An 18566-nucleotide genomic window follows, 5' to 3' on the forward strand; every position below is an offset into this window, starting at 1 on the left:
TTTTTCCAGAAATTTACAGGAGTCCGGACCCTTCCTAAAATACATAAAATGAGCCGGCGTTCCTTTAGGGAACTGCCCCAACTTAGACGTCTGGTTACCCATACAGGAGAACTTTACACACCAATCACACAAGAAGGAAATTCATGTTCGTCAGAGCGATGCCTGGTGCAACACACAAAAGGAGCCCATGGGCTACTGCCTCAATCGCCCTTGCTTTCACACCAAGGGTTTTACCAAGGTGCGGTGCGGCTGCGATTGTGCAGATTTCACTCACTCAGACCACAGGGACAGGAACCTCTTGGTCGGCCGATCCCCGGATGGAGACGGCACCCAGACTCAAACACACCACAGAGAGGACGGATAGACACAGAGACAGGATAGTCCTCAGTTTGGACAAAACACAGAAATAATTACCTGACCAGATTCCTGATGTCGGATCCCGGGATCCCTACTAGAACAGAGTGGGAACCAACAGGTTCGATGGCATAGACTTCACTGTGGTCGTGCACCCTTCCGTTCAGAAGGAGGACCGCTCGGGCCAAATGTCCAGGTGCCGGCTGCCACAGTCGTCCCACAAAACGATCAGGAAACACACAGCCCCAGTGAAGATGGTTGCCATCTTGGTGGAACCTCCAAACTGTCAAAGTTAGAATCAGGACTCACAATTTGTCAGACCGCTCTGTTTTATTAGCACAGCGCTCTGTCAATAACACCCAGATAATGTGAGTGGCCATGCAAGACCCAAACAGTCTTATTTATACAGATAAAAGAGCGGGAATTAGACAAAGGGACAAAGAAAGCAAAACAGTAAAATTCACTTGGGGGCACAGCATGGATATCCTACTTCCTTACTAACTCTTATCGATCTAAGGCTAATACTTCACCAATTGCCCTTAAACGGTGCAATTGTTCTATGTTAATATCTGTATTCCTGACACCTGGATTGCAGCATTCCAACAATTTTGCTTAAAGGTACAGACAGCATTTCTTAAATCCTTTCTACAGCATTCCAACAATTTTGCTTAAAGGTACAGACAGCATTTCTTAAATCCTTTATATTTTCACAATATAATTCATTCTACTTTCACAGCATCAACTTTTAAATAAATAACACCAGTGTCTGAGGTGTAGTGAGTATGTCAGGCCTGACAAGAGTGGCTGACACAGAGTAGTGTACCACAAATGAGCCGCTGTGTCACGAGCTTCCACAACTAGTGAGAGAGTAAATGGACTAAACAGCTGTAATTATTGACCTTTCTTCTGAAACTACCGGTGAGGAGGCCAATTAAAGCATTACAATCGGAAGAACTGCCAGATATGAATCACAAATTACCAGATCAATGATGACTTCCAACTAGCACAAAACAGTTGCTGGATTATACTGAAGTAGACAATAATACAAGAGATTTAGGAGAAGGAAAAAGGAGAGCCCTGTGTTTGTAGTGAAGCTAAGATGAGATGAAGCACACATTTCAGTAGAGAAAAATGCAGAAAATTTGAACAGCAGACAAGTGTACACTGTGTTGTGATATCTCCAGAAAACTACTTAAAATATGGTCCTCTCCTTTCAAGGGCTCAAGCAGAGAACTCTTAAATCCATTTGGGAAACCACACCTCAAGAAAAACTATCCAAGGCAATGGACCACACTCTTTGCCCCCAAACAGCCCAGCACATCTGAAGATGATATTGTATGCAGTGTTGTTGTAGCTGTGTTGGTCCCGGGATATTAGAGAGACAAGGTGGGTGAGTTAATCTCCTTTTTTTTTTTTTTTTTTTGCATCAGCTTCTGTGTGTGAGAAGACGAGCTTTCAAGCTGACTGTACTTTCGCACCAACAGAAGTTGGTCCAATAAAAGATATTACCTTAACCACCTTGTTTCTTGAAGATGATGTTGTTTAGTGTTTATAATTTATTTGTATTGCAGTAGTGCCCCAAATGTGCTAGGAGCTGTATGATCATATAGGAAGATAAAGTCCCTCCCCAGAAAGCTTACAATGTAAATGGACAAGACAAACCCACATAAAATCAAAAACGTGTGAGGTAATGTTAGAGATACGCTTGGTTAGTTAGAGGATTGTGGTTATTTACACCATCCAACCCATTCTTCCCCCCCCCCACCTTGCCAGGTGTTGTTAAGACCAGCATAGCTGTTTGAATCTGTTTCATAATTTCCAACTTGTACTGCCATGATGTGCCCTCCAGCTGCCTGTGGCATCGAATCAAGCTAAGGTTGCTAGCTGTCTAATCAAACAAACCCAAACACCCTTTCCCCATTCCTGCACCACCCGTTCTGTGAGGCCCCGTCCCTTCTCTGAGAAGCCAGGGCAGGGCAGGGGTTTTTAAGTTTTTTTGCAAAGCAGAATTGATATGGGTATGTCTACACTGCAGTGCGGAGCATGCTTCCCAGTTCGGGTAGGCAGATGTGCTTGCTCTGCTAGAGCTAGCACACTAAAAATAGCAGCATAGATGTGGGTAGCACACATGGCAGTTTGGGATGGCTGTCTGAGTGCAAACGCACCCATACTGCCTGGGTACGTTCTTGGATGGCTAGCCTGAGCCGCTTTTCATGCAAACCCCACCTGCACTGGTGTTTTTTGCGTGCTAGCTTGAGCATGTTCCCAGCTCGCACTGTAGACATACTCAGAAATGGGACCCTACCAAATTCATGGTCCATTTTGGTCAATTTCACGGTCATAGGATTTTTTTTAAATCGTAAATTACATGATTTCAGCTATTTAAATCTGAAATTTCACTGTATTGTAATTGTAGGGGTCCTGACCCAAAAAGGAGTTGGGGGGAGGATCACAAGGTTATTGTAGGAGGGTTGCGGTACTGCTACTCTTACTTCTGCACTACTGCTGGCAGCAGTGCTGCCTTCAGAACTGAGCAGCTGGAGAGTGGCATCTGCTGGCCGAGAGCCCAGCTCTGAAGGCAGAGCCGTTGTCAGCAGCAGCGCAGAAGTAAGGGTAACATGGTATGGTATGCCTCCCCACTCTAAAGTCAGCACAGAAGTAAGGTTGGCAATACCAAAACCCCTTAAAATAACCTTGTGACCCTCCCTGCAACTCCGTTTTGGGTCAGGACCCCCAATTTGAGAAGAGTTGGTCTATCCAGTGAAATCTGTGAAGTATAGGGTAAAAGCACACAAAAGACCAGATTTCACATGGGGAGACAAGATCTCACAGTCTGTGATGCATTTTTCATGACTCTGAATTTGGCAGGGCCCTAAGCATAAAGACAAATGCTGATTAAGGAAAGAATGGGCTTGGGAAATGAAGGAGATTTGAGGTTCCAAAGCTTTGATTAAACAGCTCAAATTTAGGTTCCTTATGAGTTTGAAAGCAAACTTCTGAACTTTTTAAAGATTGGCCTGCCATTAGTTCTGTTGCCTCTTTTTAGTAGAAACCGAGGGTTTTTCTGTCTACCATAGCTACTGCAGCACAGCTACAACACTGCAGCTGTACCACTGGATTAATTATAATGAAAAAATCCCTTCCGTTGATGTAGAAAGCATCTACACTTCTAGCTTTAGCAGAGCTAGCACGTGTCTGTCTAGCTCGGTCAACATAAATTTTAGATGTAGACCAGACCCAAAATAAAGGGTACTTTGTGATATGAACAATCTGAGTTAAACTCATAAATCTTTTTCTGTGCTGATCTTCTTCCCACTTTGAGATTAAACTGTTTTTAAAACGGCATGTTTTGGTTTGTTTTATGCAATGAAAAATTCTCATATGTAATGGGAGAGAGAGAGCCAAAGAAATTGTTTTGAACATAGGGATTATGTTAAAAATATTGTAATATGTGATGTGGTTGGATTTCACCTTCCGAAACATGAAATGTTATTGTCTCCCATGAGCCCTTGAAGCAGTTTTATTTGAAATCATATTTCACCTGCACAAATTTTAATATTTAAATGGTAGAATGGATTGTGGATTAATGTTGCTCTTGACGATGCCCAGTTCAGTTTAACTGCCTTAATTCACCAGTTCCTGGGTCAATAAAGATTATTCTGAATCCTGTAAGGAAACAACCATGGTTGGTTTTCATTTTTATACTACCTCACTTTATTTAAAATACTAGCAGGTGGTGAGACAATTTACTTCCTACCCGGTTACCTCTTTGAGATGTCTGTGTTACTAGGATATTTCAGGAGTGTAGTTACTCCATTCAGAATTATTTTGTATGCCTGTCTTTTAAAGTGAGGAGAAATAAAAATACAAGTGAGTGGTATATTATGCAACAGGGATCGGCAATCTTTGGCATGTGGCTCACCACAGTAAGCACCTGGCAGGCTGGGCCGGTTTGTTTATCTGCTGTGTCCACAGGTTCAGTCGATCGCGGCTCCCCCTGGCTGCTGTTCACTGCACCAGGCCAAAGGCGCGGCCTAGAGATGTGCTGGTTGCCGCTTCCTGCAGCCTCCATTGGCCTGGAATGGCGAACTGCAGCCCATGGGAGCCGCGATCAGCTAAACCTGTGGACTCAGCAGGTAAAGAAACCGTCCTGGCCCGCCAGGATTCTTACACTGGCAGGCCGCATGCCAAAGGTTGCCGATCCCTGTTGTACAAGAAAGGCCATCCCAATTTTCCATGGAATGTTTAGGGGGCAGGGGAAAAGAGAATCCTCATCAGTACGGACCATCTTCCTTTGATATCCTATCGTTCATGCAAACTGTATCCCCAAATGCTTTTACTCTTTTCTGTTATTTAACTGGAATTAAAAGGTATAGGCAGAGAAGAAGAGGGCTGATTTTGGATGAGATTTAAGCAGTCTTCTTTTGTACAAACCTTCTTCGAGTCCTTTTCATGACTTTAGCTTTTCAGGGGCCCCTAACGGGAGTTGCAGATCTCCGATCCCCTGGAGTTCTTGATCAGGAAGTAAAGCAGGGAGTTGCTGTCTTGATCCTCAGTATTTCACCAGGGAAACAGAACTGAAGAGGAATGTTTAGAGTGATAAGCTACCAGAAAATATTTCTGGGAGTGCACTTTCTGAACTTGTTACAGAGACAGTCTGTCTGTATCGGCCACTTCTCCTCCTTATTCTGGAGTTCACACTGTTTGAAAAAAAAGTTCACCTCCTTGAGAGCAGAATTAACATTTCACAATTGTAGTTCTCAGTAACTGATGCTTTGAAGTCATGCTGAAGGCAGTGAATGAATAAAGTAGTTTTTAAAAAGTGAATAACACTATAGCATCTCAACTGTGTTAGGGAATCAATCACAGGCTTGAGCTCATTTGTTCCATTAGAGTGTAGTCATATAAGAAGAGAACTGCTTGTTCCAGAAAAAAGTGTGAATAATGTGATAAAACAAAATGAACTGCAGAACATATTCTAGCCAGCAGCCAAGAAATTATTCACACTGACATATATTACAGGTATAGTACGTTTTCTGTCTAGAATACTGCCTTCTAGTTTCTCTTAATGTATGCAGTATGACAGTATGGTTATCACTTTTATTCTTTACATATAGTGTGTGTGTGTGTACCTACGTGTGGTTAGAGATTGCCTACTGTTTGAGTGTCTGTCTACCGTTTTATGAGACTATGCCTAAATATCTCCAAACATGCTGAGTACAGTTCTGCTCCAGATTTATTGGAAGACCACCTCTGTTAAGTAACTGATTATTGGTGAGCCTCTGAGCTGTGATTAAAGACAGCTTTCACTGTGTATCTAAACATAGTTTATAATTATTTATATGATTAAAGGCACAGTTCTTCTCTCTGTTGTTCTTTGATCTTTCCTATTTGGTGTGTCTTTAATTTAATTTATCATTATAAAGCAGTATAAGCTGAACTCCTCAGTATAAACCTAGTTTTGATAGATGACCTATTGCAGTGGTCTAACAGTCTAGCACCCATCCGTGCGTGTCACTCTGAGGGCCAAGCAGAACCACCAGAAGAATAAGAATTTGAGCTGCATTAAATTTTAGTAATGACACGCAAAACCATAAACCAGGAAAATTGTCTTGGGCAATGCCTGGGAGGAAAAGAGAGAAAAGGATAATAAGTGTGAAATTCAAGTGGCAACCACCCTCTGCATCTTGCTCTTATGGGGTCCATGTGTTCCAAAAGTCTCTAACCCTTCCTCTCATATTCTGTTGTTATATGTTCACAACTCTCCATATGAATCAAATGATTCTCTAATATTCTGTATATGTTTTTACTTTGAGGTAAGGACCATATATTTTTATTTTGCATTGTAAATCACCATGTACACCTATAGAATATATTTATCATACATAAATAATAACTAATAATTTATGGTGATGCATTTTAAACCTGTCATAAACAGATAGCTAAGGGTTAATGTCTCTTACACCTGGAAAGAAGTACCTGAAACACCTGACCAGAGGACCAATCAGGAAACCAGACTTTTTCAGATCTGGGTGGAGGGAAGTTTGTGTGTGAGTCCTTTGTTCTTTGGTCTTCTGTCTGTCTCTCTCTCAGCTATGAGAGGATTTCTGTTTCCTGCTTTCTAATCTTCTGTTTCCAAGTTGTAAGTACAAATATAGTAAGGCAGTAAGGTTTCTATTGTTTTCTTTTGTATTTACCTGGGTATAGTTGCTGGAGTGTTTTGAATTGTATTTTTTTTGAATAAGGCTGTTTATTCATATTTCTTTTAAGCAATTGACCCTGTATTTGTCACCTTGATACAGAGAGACCATTTTTATGTATTTTTCTTTCTTTTTACATAAAGCTTTCTTTTTAAGACCTGTTGGAGTTTTTCTTTAGTGGGGAACTCCAGGGAATTGAGTCTGTGCTCACCAGGAAATTGGTGGGAGGAAGAAGTCAGGGGGAAATCTGTTTGTGTTAGATTTAGTAGCCTGACTTTGCATTCCCTCTGGGTGAGGGGGGAAGAGAGATTAGCTCTCGGTACTTCTGTTTTCCAAGGCTGGGAACAGGGAGGGTGGAATCCCTCTGTTTAAATTCACGGAACTTGCTTCTGTGTGTCTCTCCAAGAACACTTGGAGGGGGGAAGGGAAAAGGTTTATTTCCCTTTGTTGTAAAACTCAAGGGATTTGGGTCTTGGGGTCCCCAGGGAAGGTTTTTGGGGGGACCAGAGTGCCCCAAAACACTCTAATTTTTTGGGTGGTGGCAGCTTTACCAGATCCAAGCTGGTAACTAAGCTTGGAGGTTTTCATGCTAACCCCCATATTTTGGACGCTAAGGTCCAAATCTGGGACTAGGTTTATGATATGAGTGGCAGGGCATGGAAAATTGTATAAAATCAGGTGGAACTATGGTTTTGACTATATTTTGCTATGTGTTTGGGGTTGAACGTGTAACACAGTAAGTATAAATCCACACAAATTGAATCTCGAAGATGATGACCCCTTGTGAAGTGAAATGATGAGCTGTGCAGTTTTAATGAGAGTTTGCCTGGGGAACTAAACAGGTGAAATACATGCATCTATTTATTTTTAATCCACTAAAACATAGACATGATTTCTAGTGATACCACAGAATGTGGCAAAACTTGAACTAATTTAATTTTGTGAGTCAATTTTTCATATATTCACCAAATGGCACTACATCTTTTGGGACGGAGGAATAATGGAGTCATTCTTTTGCAAAGGGAACAGGAACACTGCAATTTGCTTTTCATTCTTGGAAGTGAAATAGCAAACACTGGTTTCATATTTCATTCCACAAAATGTTTTGTTTGGTTTTGTTTCCCTTTGACTAGTACTAGGGAAGAATGAGGTCATGCATTTTGAAAGTACACTGTGTGAGGATTTTCTTTTTGCATAGCTTCTCTCTGAGTCAAAAGCTTATTCTGGCCTGATGAGCTCCTTATGCCATGTCCCATAAACTATGTCAGCTGAGGACATACCTATGAGTAGTGCAAAGAAAAGAAGAACATAGTAAAAGAGAACCATAGAACTCTTGCCTAGTTCCCATTTAATCTCTGATGTATACAGATCACAAACTTAGTATCTTACATCCTTGTAGGGCAACCAGACAAGTGTGGAAAATCAGGACATGTGTTGGGGGGTAATAGGAGCCTATATAAAAAAAAGACCCAAAAATTGGGACTGCCCCTATAAAATTGGGACATCTGGTCACCTTACATCCTTGATATTTTAGGGCAAATCTATCATCTGCAAATAATAGAGACTAGAACATCCTCAGAGATTCCAGTCTGTAGCCAATACATATTACGTCATTCAGTTAGTATTATCAAAGAAACATGAATGCTTAATCATATTTATCCACAGGGTTTTCATTTCAGCCCTGACTTTCTGATCAGGTCTGAGCTGGTGGGTGGTACTTGACATGTTGTGTCTCAATTTAAGTTCCATTACCACTGATTAGCTATGCACCTAGTTAATTTTCTTTAAAAAATGTAAATAACAAGTGTTAACTATACCCATCTGTATGTACATTGTTGGCATATCATGTTAGATAGCTGCCTCAAATTAAAATAAAAAACAGTATAATTCAAGAAGTAGTATTTAGCTGCAGTTTCCTGAGATTTCCTGAGGTCTTAATATCTAAATAATAATCCATTGAAATAAATAACTAAAGGACAATTAAATTAGTTGTTGGCTGTTAAATGCGGTAATTTCTTTTGAAGGGATTATTGTGTTAAACATTATTTTCAAGCACTTATAACATCAGACCATGCTTTTCTTCTTTTTGTCTCTGTATATGCTCACTTGTAGGCTATAGCCCTGTCACTGATGAACTTTGGGAACTTTCTGGAAAAGCTGGGGTCACCTGGGCACCAAATATTCAGACCCAGGTTATAAAGGGCTTGTGCAGTTCCCCAATGCTGCTCTATTCTCACAGTCAGCTGTGGGCTTAGAGAAATTCTTTCTGGTTCTTAGCCAAAAATCTCCTGTTAACTTGCTGCTACTGTTAGGTAATCCAGTTGGATTCCTGTGCCACCTTGATTCTGGGCCACTGTGTACAACCAACCAACCAACCCTGGGGCAAGTTTATCTGTTTAAATTGTGTATTTCATGTGCCTCTGTCTTCCTGAGTAGAGGCACATACCCATTCTCTGTTGTGCTTTGGATTTCCTTATCATTGTTTGGTGTAGTGACCCTATACACCTCAAGCCTAAAAGGACAGGCACATACTGCTCCAGAGATTCCTCATGATGGATTCTCTATAAGCCAGGAACTTAGAGCTCTCCTCAGAACAGGGCCTGTGCAAGGAGAAAGTAGACCTTTGTTGGCTTCAGAGCTCTCTAAAGTGGGAGTATTGACTGGTGCCTTCATCTGGCTCTAAATTGGAGGAGTATGGGTTTTAATGAGAAGCTGATTCCATCATCTGAAACTAGTGTTGCTGGGGTACTCTGGATGATGGTCACTTAAATAGGAACTGGCCTATCCTGCCGATACTATTTCCCTCGTGCTGGAGTCTGTTTCAATTCTGAGGAAGTCTCCAGCCAAGTAGACTTCTTTTGCAGCTTCCCAAGCTTCCTTTGCATGTAGTGTCCTGGTAGTTGTGGAAGCTTTGGTTCTGCTCTCCTGTGCCCTCAAGCATAAAGGTATGAGGAAATACAACTTGAGAAGGTTCTCTATTTTAGAGGACACGGTGACTTCCCAAAGAAAGAATAAACTTTACTATGAATACAGGGAGTATTTGAGCAGATTGGAGGTCTTCGTTGCAGCTTCCTTGGCACCTCCAGCCATTCCTAGAATACTGATCCTTAGAATTCCATCAGGCTATCCCTCCTTTCTGGTTAGTGCAAGTCATTCTGTGATGTCATGTTTCCATCTCTGCATCGGGCCCATTCCCCACCATAGGGATCCTGTGGACATCTAACTTCAAATTATTAGTAACTGTAAAATGCAGAGGATGTAACTGAATCTTGTGATTTTGGAGTTTGTTTTGTAGGGCAGCATAGGTTGGATTAAGCATCATCCTGGACAGCTAACAGGTCAAGCAATCTATGGCTTCTCAGGGTTCACATTCCCCTGCAGACTCACCTAGAAGCTTCTCCTCTTCATCCAGGACTTGTCAGGCTCCTTGTGAAATCTGTTTGTGTTTCTCTATCTCTTTCTCCATTTTGACTTTTAGGATTCAGATGGGTAGAAAGAGGAAGGTGAAGGAGGGGGAAATGTTAGCTAGTCTTCTGCTGCTCACCAGGAAGATGCAGTGTTTGTTACATCTGTTGATGATGCAACCATGTCTGTTCTATCTCCTGATGACTACAGTTTCATCAGTTGGTGGTTCAGACGTCTGAATCCTTAGAGTTGGAGAGCATCATGGCCCAAAAAAAGACCTATAATTTATTTGACATAATAGCGACTCCATATAAACATTCTATAGAGACAAGCCACCAATGGATTCAAAAGTCCCTTTTGTGTCTACTGAAGGTTAACATACTACAAGTGCTGATGAACATGATAGAAATGTTCTGCCTCAAGAAGCAGGGTGGATGTTTGCTTTCAGTCAATTTGACAGAAGGTGATGGCTCTTTGAGACTTAACTCCTCAAGCGCTTGCTTAGACATATTCACATTATATGCCCATCTTCCATGTTTCCATAGCATTCATCTCTTTTAGAGACTCAGGGGTTTAATGGAGGAAATGAGCTGGGTGAAGACCTGATGGGTTCTTATACTCTTGGCTCCAAATGTTTGGTGATGGGAGAGGGCACTGGTTCTCTAGAAGGTCCAAAAATGCAGCGGAACCAAGATACACATCCCACAATGGTCAGACTGCAAAGGTAACATGCATTAGAAGTATGACTGGTGGTAAGTATCTATGAAATGGCTTTAAAAAGTTTCTTTGCTGAAGTGAGCATGGCATAGGGGTCCAATAGCTGCAGTATGGCATATTGGCTTTGCCATGGGTACCACAACAAGAAAAATTATTTATGTTACCTTAGTGGTAACATTTCTTTCAAGTGGCTAAACATCTTTCCACTACAGCAAAAAGTGCAGGACTTTACACATATATTACAAAATTACACCTGCATTATGAGTATATGTGATGCTTATTGTGGGATAGAAATGAACTGAGTTTAGCCTCATCTATATAAAAAATAAATCGCAACACATTTGGTGTTGACTGCTCAAGGCAAAATTCTTCTCCCCAGTCCACACTGTGGATCTCCATTGCGTGTTCTCTGCACAGAACTCCCAGAGTTGATGATAGTTATCTGTGTGGAACGAGTGCAGAATATGCATCAAAGATCCATAATGCAGACCAGAAAGGAAATACTTGAACTGCACGGGCTTGGCTACACTCACACTTCACAGCGCTGCAACTGGGGTGTGAAAAAACACACCCCTGAGCGCTGCAAGATACAGCGCTGTAAAGCGTCAGTGTAATCAGGGAAGCAGCGCTGGGAGCGCGGGTCCCAGCGCTGCACGCTACACCTGTAAGGGATGTGGTTTACATGCAGCGCTGGGAGAGCTCTCTCCCAGCGCTGCTGCTCTGACTACACTCACACTTCAAAGCGCTGCTGCGGCAGCGCTCCCGCAGCGCTGCTGCGGCAGCGCTTTGAAATTCCAAATGTAGCCATACCCTAAAGAGGTGCAGTCCCTGAATTGTTGGGGTTTGTGGTAGATCAGGTTAAAAAGCATTGACTGATGTGTTCAAATGCCCATGGCATCTTCCCACCCTTTGGTGTATACATTCATATAGCTAGCAAACTAAATGACAAAGAAAACTGTCCAGCCTCCTCCACGCTACTTACTGTGGAAGTGGCGTGATACCACACAAAAACATAAAACAAGTTTGGTACAGTGCTCCAACTCCATGGAAGAACCACAAACAAGAACAATAAGGGTTGTGATTTGTTAGAAGAGCAGGGGATTTCATGTATACTCACCTGCACAATCCACATAATTTAATAGAGGAGAATATTGTGAGGGTATTTGTTCGCCAAGTAATATCAACATGCACTGGGCATTCTACGTATATACTTGCAAAGAATATATATTCTGGAACACCCATCAGACTTGTTCAGCCAGTACAGAATGTCCTGAGTGCTTAGGATCATTATATCCTCTGGCATTTGTTCTGGGCCTTTGTCTGATAGCAGGCCAACATGTTGGAGCACGGTATGATACTGTATGTTTTACAAGATAGTCATAGTTTGGACTTTTCCTATTGAATCTTATGACCATGCTTACTGTTTAACAGCACATTAGAATATAGGCTAATGCAAAGATATACTATGGTGCCACACTGCAGACCCATCTTTCTGAAGAGCTAAGCAGATCTTTTATCCTTCAGTGCTTTTTCCATGAAATGGTATCATATGACTCTGCCAGACTGAACAGTGGTGTTGTTAGACACATAAGTGCATCGATACCTTTAAAAATCTGGGCCTAACTCCTTTTTGACCCAGAGGGTTAAAAATAAGTAGTTTTGTTTGTGGTAGTGAGTGAATCTGTCTGAGTGGAATTTGCTAAAGAAATCTGAAGTATTATGTAAACAGCTTCAGGCAGTTAAACGCATTCCTTTTACCACTCGAGGCATTCTTTGAGCCTTAAAATACATTAAAATTAACAGTTTTAAGATAGAATTATCTAGAACTTCCCTTATCATGGCCATAGCAGTTTGTCTCTGTATAAAGAGTTAGATGGACATTGTTTACTTTTAAAATCTATTTTAAAAATGCACAAATGAAACTCAGAAAATGTTGCCCTAAGCATAATTTTATAACCCATACATTTTTGAATATTTAAAATTGTATTGAGAAAAATAAAAAAGCAGCACATATTCTCAGAGGTTTAATTTTGCTTCTGGTTTGTCAGTTTTACTACATTTCATTAAGAGAATTTTACCAGAGAAGTGAAGATGAATGCACAAAATGTTTTATCGTAAGTTGACAGAATGAACCCTGAGTAGAGTTTGTTTACAAATACCAATTCACTTGAACACTTACTTTATGAAGAAACATTGAACAAATAATTTTATCAACTGTATTAAGGAAGCAAGAAAGACACAGAAAATGACTTACTTTTATTACAGTTGACCTTTGGATCTTGGCCATTCAACTCTATACGTATTACTCATAGCATTTACTTATGCGATGGACACCTGGTTTCCTCTCCAACAGTAAGCTGAAACTCGAGATGGAAGAAGGAATCTGTTTTCTTATTTGGATACTGCGGTTATATTTAAGTTCAGATTTGAGACCAAATCAGCACTATGGTCCAGGATTATAGTCAATGGCCCTGAAATTTCATAAGATTTCAGCCCCCAAAGGCATAGTGCTCACAAGAATAGCAGATTAGGTTAGATTTCTACCATTCAAGACATTTCTGCTATCTCTAGTTGAAAACTTGTAGAATGCAATGGGCAAATATGCCCCTCCTGATTTAGGATTCAACATGAAACCAAATTGTTAAGGTGGGTTTGGAGCCAAAATTTCACATCTGGAACACGGTCACCTGCTTCCTCTGAAATTTGAAGAGATTGGGGTTATATACATCTCTGTCTAAAACCAAAGCCAATCTGCTTTTCACATAATGGATGTACATTGCAAGCGTACACTGGTCTGTTGTTACATATTGTGTTCCATGTAAAACTAGAAGTTCATTTGCACCTTTGAACTTTATCATTAGGGAAAAATTAAATATTTCCTTTCAAACATGAACCATATTCCCTGATTTGCATCAAAACTTGAAACATTCTGATTTTCAATCCATAGGATGTGACCACCATTTTACTTCCAAAATATTCACAGGTCAAATGATTTGTATATGTTTGTTTTGTTTTTCTCTGCTTTTTAAAAAAAATAGCAATGTGTGTAGTGTTTCCTGATTACCAGAAAATACTGTATAAGATGATAGATTTTTCATTCTTTAATTAAGTTTTCTAATACCAACATTTAAAATTTTGGGGTTCTGTTACTCCCAATAAGTTGTTGGTATTATCAAACTTGTGTACATTAAACCTTGTTTTTTCTCGGTGTCTTTCTGGTATTTATCAAATATTGTCTCTCCCAACCTTCTCCAGAAGGCAACAACATATGACTGTTACTGCTGATTCTCTTTCCCTGGAGCCCATTCACTTATTTTGTTTTCCTCTATTTTTAAAAAAATTGGTAATATCTGAGATTTTAAAAATGGAAGCATTGAAATAAAATTAAGTACTGTATATGACATGAGAATGATTTCAGCCAAGCAGAGGTGAGAAAAAAACAAATTTTCCTATTGTAATCATACAATACAACCTTTTGCACTACCATGAGACAAGTTGTTTCCATGGTATTTCTGGCCAAACTGGAAGTGTGTGTATAAGAAATCTCATGAAAGAAAGTCTGGATTCTTGCAAGATTTCTGTCCCAGCTTTTCAGCTCATGGAGGATTGGATGTGCATTTAAACTGAACTCCAGATTTTTCAGGGCTCACTCGCTCATTAATACTTTCTGCAGCACCATTTATAGCATGACTCTTCTATTGTCTTGAGTATGATTTAAAGGTGTGTTTTCAGAATGTGTTAACGACCACACTTTAGCTAACACATTTTAAAATCTAATGTAGGCAAGTAAGAACATATATTTTTAACATGCGCCAGCCTGTTGAGTTGAAGCCTAAATTTCCCCTAAACTGCAACTTTTGATATATTACTTTGTCTATGTTAGACTTTTAGAATATAGTCAATAACATATTTTAAGAACACACCCCTAAATCCTAATCAAGACAAACCCCTAGTGATCTATGACCTAATGTCAACTTCTTCTCTCATTGAATTTCTTCATTTTCTTTCATTAGAGTTTAGCCTTGCTGTATTAGTAATATTACATGCTAGGAAACTGTGTCATTTACAATTCCTTATTTGCTAAAGAATTTGATGGATAACTAGAAACAAGGACAGCATCTAGATAAAAATTCGAATTGACAGAACCAGGAAAAAGCAGCAACCAGAATCATTTGTACATTGTGATATGTGAATGCACTTAGTCTATATATAATATTAGCTATGGCATACAGTATACTGTAGTACCGTGTATCTGTACATGTCTTTCACATACATCTACAAACTAGAGTATGTGAGAAGTGCTTTTGAAAGTGTATTTATATGTAACTCAGCCTGCCCACTAATCTATATCCACTGGGGCTGATTTGATATTGCAAACTTCTGTAGAGCTTGAAACATACATCACTTTTTAAGCAATCTACCAATGTAATGGTGCCTTTTTGCCATTCCTACTTTCACTTTTGCCTTAAAAAATAATTGAATCGGCAATATTCAGTCCTGTTCCATTGACAGAGCTAAGGTACTTAATTTCTTATGTTCTGTGAAGGCTAGAAATGGGAGCTTTATTCCACTAAAAGAGTAAAAGAGGGGATAACTCGCTTGTCAGTAAGATATTTGGCTCTTGCTTCAGTCCTTGTATGTGGTTAGTTTGAAAACCTGACATTATTTCTTGAGAAAAGCAATTTTCAATAAATAGTAGAGGTTTTATAGATATCCTTAGTTCTAATTTTTCTCTTTCTCTGAGGCCTGGACAGGTGCACTCATGTTAACTAAAGTCATCTGATCACTGTGGAGTGGGAATTTTTTTTAAAGTAATATAATATTTTGGAAATAAAAACATTTCTAAAATAATTGTCCTGCAAACCACATGACATTTTCTGAATACATGATGGTGTGACATAGTCTATTGGAACCCTTTTTGGGGACATGCAGCCATCCCGCACTCATGATGACAAAATTTCCGTACCATACCACACCATCATGTAATTCTCCACATGTAATGTATGTATAACATATGTGGGATTGTGTCTTATTTAATACAAAGGCAACCTAGAATTTTGAGTGGCTTTTTATCAGTTACTGAGTTTTATGCCAGCCACTTTTAGCCATTCACAGATTCAATGTTGTTGTTTTTGAATGCCAGAGGGACCATGTGATCATTTTGTCTGACTTTCTGCATAACATACAAGCCATGAAAGCTTGGCCAATAATTTCTGCATCAAGCCCATCCCTTCAGGTTGAGCTATTGCATATATTTTAGAAAGATATTCCATTTTGACTTGGACTGCAAGTGATAGACAATCCATTACATTCCTAAGTACTTTATGGTAAATTGTATTACTGTATATAAAGTGGAAAGATTAGGCACCAAGAATGGATTACAGTAGGACCTCAGGACGCCAGACTAACGAACTAACTGGTCGGTCACACACCTCATTGGAACTGGAAGTATGCAATCAGGCAGCAGAGACAAAAAAAACCCCAAACAAATACCGTACAGTACAATAGTGTTTTAAGCATAAACTACTAAAAAATAAAGAGGAAGTTTAAAAAAATTGACTAAGTAAGGAAACTGTTTCTGTGCTGGTTTCATTTAAATGAAGGTGATTAAAAGCAGCATTCTTCTTCTGTGTAGTAAAGTTTCAAAGATGTATTAAGTCAATGTTCGATTGGAAACTTTTGAAAGAACAACCATGACATTTTGTTCAGAGTTATGAACATTTCAGAGTTACAAACAACCTCCATTCCCGAGGTGTTCATAACTCTGAGGTTCTATTGTACTAATATTAAAAACTAGACTGCATCCCCACATTTGATTTAAAGCATATGCATTAAATTCAATCCTTTGTTTTCTGTTTTCATTTGAATGTAATTGTCTTGAGGATTCGTATTTGTTTGTTTAAAAGCTTTCATACTGAACCCAAAATTATTACCATTGACGGTATCACATGCAATGCATCTTCTTACTGAATGAGGCCCTTTCAAGTATAGTGCCCCGAAGTCATGGTGTATAAGATGCCATTAAAAAGTCTAGCATTATCAGCATTACTATTGTTATTGAAATAGCGGTTCTTCATAACCGCAGACTATGTCAGCTGAAGTGTTGTGATAATGTTTCAAAAGGCTTTGAGCCATGGAAACAGTGACTATGAATATTCTTTGTAGTGTTTTTCCCTTGCTTACGACAGTAGGAGCCCAATAAAAATAGTAAATTGGGCTCTACAGGCTTCAGAGCGTTCAAAATCTTTTTTGAAGCAAGTGTAGTGCAACTCATTTTACAAAAAATGCACTTGTACCCAAGCCGTTGGTTACAAGGGAGCCTGATGATTGTCTGTTTTTTTATGAGATGACCAGTACATGGCCAGTGTCTGGCAAGCTTTTCAGGATTTTCAGGATTTACTCATGTTTATGTTAGAAATGGGTGTATGCAAATCATATCTAGGTTTTGGAGTCGCATTAAAAGCAATAGCGTTGTTTAAGCTGTGGAAAAGAAAAGCACCATAGTGTGTTGTGAGAAAATGGCAGTGTAGCCTAGCACTGCACTCACTCAGGTATCTGTGTTGTGAAAGGGTTTGGGATTATTCCACTTTCAGGGAGAAAGCTTTGTTTGTTTGTTAGTTTTAAAGAAAAGATCATAAGGTGCGTGCCTGCTTGCTTAATTCTGACTACAACCTTAGGGAAAAAATCATTTTATAAAATATTGCTACAATGGGGACGGCTAAAAGTATTCTTAGCTAGATTAACTTCGTACTGCTATTCAGTGCTTAAATGTGATCATGGTCGGCACTAGATGGGGAAAAAACCTAAAATAGGTAAATGTGACCATAATATCATCTGAGTGGCAATTTGCAACAAGAAAATGGCAAAATAGCCAATTTGAATAATAACTGACTGCAGATGCCTGGTTTTTTTTTCTTTCTCTGTCTGAATTTCTGGTATAGCTCTCATCATATTGGGGTAGTACTAGAAGCTTTTTATTTCCTTTCTTCGATCCTTAGTTAAAATAATACTGTGTTTCATTATGTGAGATCCTTTTCATCTGAAAAAGAGGTTGCATGGCCCATTTTAGCTAAAATAAAAACTGAGCTGTTTTAGCTCATTCTTCGAACCAAACCTGTACCAGACTTCTTTGAAAGTTGCAAAAGGTTTGGATAGCAGTCATTCAAAGTAGAACCACCATTTCATACCTGTCACATCTTCGTTGGGTGATAGTGTAGCCCTCTCTTTCTATCTGTGTAGCTTTGAATTTCTGTCTCAAAGGGAGATCTTGAAGTACGCTGTCCCTGAAGGGGATCCATAGAAGGATCTTGTATGCACCAACAATACCACCATGTAATCTGGGGGACAGATTGTGATGAAGTCTAAAAGCTGTCTTAAATCTTAAAAGGGTCTGACTGGTACAGCCTAGTGGAGTAGTTACTGGATCAAACATCAGAGCAGAGGAACATGTCAGACTGCTGAAGATCAGTCCCAACTGTGGAGGAGTCAGTGGCTCATATTTTTGGAATTAGATTACAAGATATACAAGCATAATTTGTATATTTTGATCTGATTCTCTTTGATAAATGTTTGTTGTATTTTCACTCCCCTTAGTGCCCTAATCATAGTGGGGACAATGGAATGGCATTTGCTTTTATTTAATGAACAAGAATAAACATTGTCTAAAGCAAGAAATAGTTTTTACTGCCTGGCTCTGATACATATAAGTCAGAAAGACATTTTTACACAGAAGGAACAGGACAAGCTCAGTTTATTGAAAATAATCTATTTGAATAGTTTAACTTCTAATTAAATTGATTTACCTCTGTACCTTGTTCTATCTATAAAACAAAGATTTTTGGCTGTGTCAAAAAGGAAATATAAGTTTAGTGAAATAACAGATGCACAGAC

The 18566-nt window shown here is 39.5% G+C and overlaps 1 protein-coding gene across 3 annotated transcripts in view; it reads left to right on the forward strand.

Annotated features, from left to right (window-relative positions):
- RBMS3 (RNA binding motif single stranded interacting protein 3) overlaps nt 1-18566 on the forward strand; it is a 580573-nt gene that overhangs the window by 327449 nt on the left and 234558 nt on the right. The window lies entirely within an intron of this gene.

This window comes from Gopherus evgoodei, chromosome 2 (assembly GCF_007399415.2).
Source record: "Gopherus evgoodei ecotype Sinaloan lineage chromosome 2, rGopEvg1_v1.p, whole genome shotgun sequence".
Lineage (NCBI taxonomy): Eukaryota > Metazoa > Chordata > Testudines > Testudinidae > Gopherus > Gopherus evgoodei.